Source organism: Zea mays, chromosome 3 (assembly GCF_902167145.1).
Source record: "Zea mays cultivar B73 chromosome 3, Zm-B73-REFERENCE-NAM-5.0, whole genome shotgun sequence".
In the NCBI taxonomy this organism is placed as follows: domain Eukaryota; kingdom Viridiplantae; phylum Streptophyta; class Magnoliopsida; order Poales; family Poaceae; genus Zea; species Zea mays.
Window position 1 is genome coordinate 98,068,123 of NC_050098.1, and position 4,834 is coordinate 98,072,956.

Genomic DNA, 4,834 nt, shown 5'->3' on the forward strand with positions numbered 1-4,834 from the left:
TCTTAAAGTTGATCGCCACCTTTATAGGTTTGTCTCGTTTAAGCAGATCTGAAATCATCTGATGTATAAATGTGTTTACTAGCCTCCTGGGACTAGTAATTGTATCACATTTGAGTCCCAGAGGACCGGGACGCTTCAGGTAGTCTTGGCTAAGTTACCTCACCCAGAGGACCATCAATACTAACGTGGAAACCTTAGCGGGTGGCTATGTACTAAGGATATTTTGTGAAAGCCTCATAGTGGATCCCTAGACATTCACCTAGGAAGTGTTTATGGGTCCGATCAACCCAGGCTAAATGGGATACACGCCTTGTGGGTAAAGTTGTACCACCTCTGCAGAGTGTAAAACTGGTATGTCAGCCGTGCTCACAGTTAAGAGCAACCTGGACCCTCACATGATAATTGAACTTAAAGATGGAAAATAAATTGTGGTCAGATGATCCACCAGTGGTTTGCTTAAGTAATTTCACTTAAGTGTTTTTGATATAATCAAATGCCTTTGATTAATTAGGATATTTGGGACACACTTACTAGTAAGACATGTGTTGCTAATAAAATATTGACCAACTAAAATTCTTACCACTTATCCATAGCCTACCTTGTTAACTTTGCATTATTCCTCCCACTTGTTGAGCCCCGACCATAAGTGAGCTCACCCTTGCTAATATTTTGATCAGAGGGTGACGATGAAGACTTCGCAGATGATGTTGATGAATTTGGAGTCTAACGATGCGCCAGTCACCTTTCTGTGGAAGAGTGTCCATGTTTAATTCTGCCGTACTTTGATAATAATACTTGTTTAAGATACTATGATCCTAATGATGTAATAAAGTTACTCTACTCCTCTTTACGCCTTTATTGCATTGTCTTTTGATATATTACACTTGTGACGCCAACATATGTGTGGAAAATGGAACCTAGCACACATATCCTATGCATTCGGTTTTGCCCTGAGAAGCGGGTGTGACAGCAAGTGACATAGTGATTTTATCCCGTGATTCGGCCAATGCCTACTCCACGTCGTGGTGACCTCCTTCGATCAAGGATTGCACTCAATCCCTCTCAAGTGATCCAAATATCAAACTTGAGTACCATAGTTTTCTTTCTTTTCTCAAGTATTCCCTTTGTGAGGAATCTCCACAAGTTGGAGCCTCTCACCCTTACAAGATTGATCACAATTAGACCACAAGAGTAAGGGAGGGAGTAGAAACACATGCAAGATCTAGAGTCGCAGCAACGACACGCACACTAGTCAAGAAACGAGCACACAACACAGTGCAGTGAGGTCACAGCTCAAACAAGTGCTCAAACCTCAAACACAATGAATCGAATGCGTGCTTGCGGAGTCTAGGCGTCTTAGGATGTTCAATGGAGGCTTGGTGTACTGCTTTATGAGCCTAGGGGTCCCTTTTATAGCCCCAAGGTAGCTAGGAGCCGTTGGAGCTCCATTTGAAATGCCATTGTTGCCTTCTGTCCGCTGGCGCACCGGACAGTCCAGTGCACACTAGACAGTGAACAGTACGCGCACGGGACATGCAAAGAATCCCCTGATTGGCTGGTTTCCACTTCTAGGGGCACCAGACTGTCCGGTGCACCTGTCGACCGTTGGCCTGGCGCTGACGTGTCCACTAGCCGTTGTGCGGCTGGTACACTGGACTATCTGGTGCCTCGCACGAATCGTACGGTGAATTATAGCCGACGTAGCCAAAAAACCCGAGAATAGCGAGTTTGGCCGAACCGTGCACCAGACTGTCTGCTGGGTGGCACCGGACCGTCCGGTGCTACGTAGTCCAGCAACTCTTCCTTGTTTCTTCCTTTGTCTTCTTTTGTTTCTTTTGGACTTGACTTAGCTGAGCCCCTAGCACTTAGACAAATATGATTAGTACACAAATCAATTGACTAAGTGTCCAGAACATACCTTTTTGCTTGAACCATGTAGATTTTCACTAAGTCCTCTTCCGAGCTCATTTTTCCTCAAACACTTTTGCTCAACATCATGTTAGTTCAAATATAATGTGTTGTGCATCTAATCACCAAAACAATATAGAAATGTCCCAAGGGCACATTTCCCTTTCAGTACTCCTTACCAATCATGGGCTTGAGGCTGGAGAAGCAATTGAGGCTTCCAACCATGTGGCACGAACAACTAGAATCCATGAGCCACGTGTTCTCCAGGTCTCCATCCTACATAAATTGAAAGACACAGGGTGAGCAAATGGATAAACACTGGGGTTAATAAACTATGAAGAATACCAATGTTGTGACATTTGCCCCTGAAAAGTTTTAGGGAAAACACCAAACATCCCTAGTCCCAAAGGGGGTAGCGATCACCACGAGAAAGAAACTATGGTCCGCTAGAGAAGTGGGAACCAAAGCCACTGGCATGGGGTCCATGGCCATATGGCACACAACCAAAGCCACTATTCGAGGCCTAGCAAAATGAGGCAAAGCACCTCTAGGCCTAGCAGGACATATCTGAACATGAGGATCATAAACACCATGAGAAGGGCGATTCATGATCCCTCTACTCAACTCAGAACCCCTCCTCTCATCTCTCTTCCTCCTAAAGCAAAAAGCAGCCAAATGCCCATCCCTCTCAATTCTCACAATGTAACCTTACCTCTCTCTTGGGTGGAATACCTTTGTAAGAGGGGGGTCTTTTTTAGTGGCTGAGGAGCTCTAGGAAGGGGGTCACTAGAGATGTTAGGTAGGGTGTCAAGTGTGTTCTTGAGTTGGTTAGGTTTTGGACACCACACGTGTTTCTAAGGTGGGGTTGTCACAGACTCCACATACACTCTATCTCTCACAATGAGGGTGGCAAATTTAGGTGGAGTGATTTTAACAAGCTTTGGGAGGCTAGATGTTTCTATGAAGAGCTCAAGCCACTGCACTCACCAACCTTACCAAAGCGAGTGTCACTCCTAGCCCTATTACCGAAGCCTAACCTCGATCCTCAAGTTCTCCTCTTGAACTGACTAACCATCACGCCAAACTGGGGCTCACTGCTAGACACCCATCTCAAGACTGATCAAAGGTATGTGTTTTCCTCCTCGATCCTAGTCTTGTCGTGTATGCAAGACTCAAGCACGGATTACAAACCCCCACATAGTGCACACTAAGCAGGTGTAGGTGCACTCACTGAGCTAGCCTTCTCAAGTGAGGTTATCCTTGCGTTCTTCTCCGCTAGCTTAGTCTACAAGCCAGGACAGGTAGTACACACACCGAACAAGCTAGACATAGACCTCAACTCGTCGTGCTCATCTAGCATGGTGGCATACTTGGTCTGCAATGTGGTGATGTTCGACATGTATAGGGCGCATCCATCACATTTAGTCTCATCGGACACCACGATAGAAGCTTTAGTAGACTCAAGCTCCCTAAGCGTGCTCTCGTACTTGTTCTTGAAATCTTTCCTCTCATGAGAAGCAAGCCTAAGCAACTTATCTTGACTATCTAAAGTAGCCTTTAGCTCCTCTACCGCAACAGTGAGATCATCGGTGGAATGTGATACCTTAGAAGTGGAGTTATTACCGAGATCCTTGACATCGTCGCCCACCGCATCATCACCAAGGGCCATGGTTGTCACACCCAGTTTTAGAAGGCAAATCGAATGCAAACCATGTACGTGCTAGGATCAGAAACTCACGTACACAACGACTACATAGTTGGACATCATCACCCATTGCTCAAAATAAATAACGGAAAAGGTACTTTATTACATCAAGATGTCCAAGACATTCATAGAGTCATTAACATAACATAGCCATTAACGTGATCAAAGTGCAGAATAGGAAATGTAGAGATAAGGCCTTCACAGGCAGCTGACTAGGGTTTTGCCACTAACACAGCTAGAACTCATCGTAGGCCTGGAACTCCTCAAAGTCCTCCATGTTGCCTGCATTTCCTCCTGAGCACTGATTGCAATGGGGACAACCTGGGGTGGGGTAGTTTTTAAAGCAAGGGTGAGTACACATCAACGTACTCATCAAATGTCCCGTTTGGCTAAAGTGGATTAGCTGTATGTGGCGTTAAGGCTAAAGGAGTTGCTTTTAGTTGGTCAGGTATTTATTACTAGTAGAAAGCCGAGTTTTAGTAATAAACCCAAATTATTACCCAAGAGTACTCCTTCCAAGAGGAAATACCAGAGACCATAGTTATAATCATCACTATTAACCATCATCATAAAAGTATCCGAAGTTATTCTAATTAAAGAGGATCCCAAGGCTGCTCTTAACCGTGAGCACGGCTGATATACCAGCTTCTAACACTCTGCAGAAGTTGCACACTTTACCCAAGAGTCATGATCCCTTTTTGCCTCGTTTCGATCAAACCCTCAAACACTACCAAGGTGAGTCGACAAGGTTTCACTACATAGCCTTTACAAAGACTCCCCTGGTGCATAACTGCTCATTAGGATTCATCAGTCGTACAAACATAATACTCCTCCCTAAGGTGGGTGACTATCAAAACCAAATACAATGAACCTCAGCACCCACCCTTAGCAGAGCGAGAACTGTGCCTCAACCCCCATTGATGCCCCTCCGGCAAAGAAAACTACACCCCTGGGTTTATCTAAATATTCAGCTAAGGGTGTCCCATTCCACCCTCATGGTTGCATTGTTATCCTGGGTGGTCACTCAACGAACATGTCCTTATGGAGAGGTACTCAGGAAAATAGCCTGAGTCCCCTATAGTGCCATAAGAACATCATCATAATCACAATAACAACATCGTATCATCAATATTCGCATCATGTTTGTTGATTAAAGTGGAGCAATAACATGAAGCTAACCATAATAACCCAAAAGGTAAACCAGGACAAGATAAATATAGA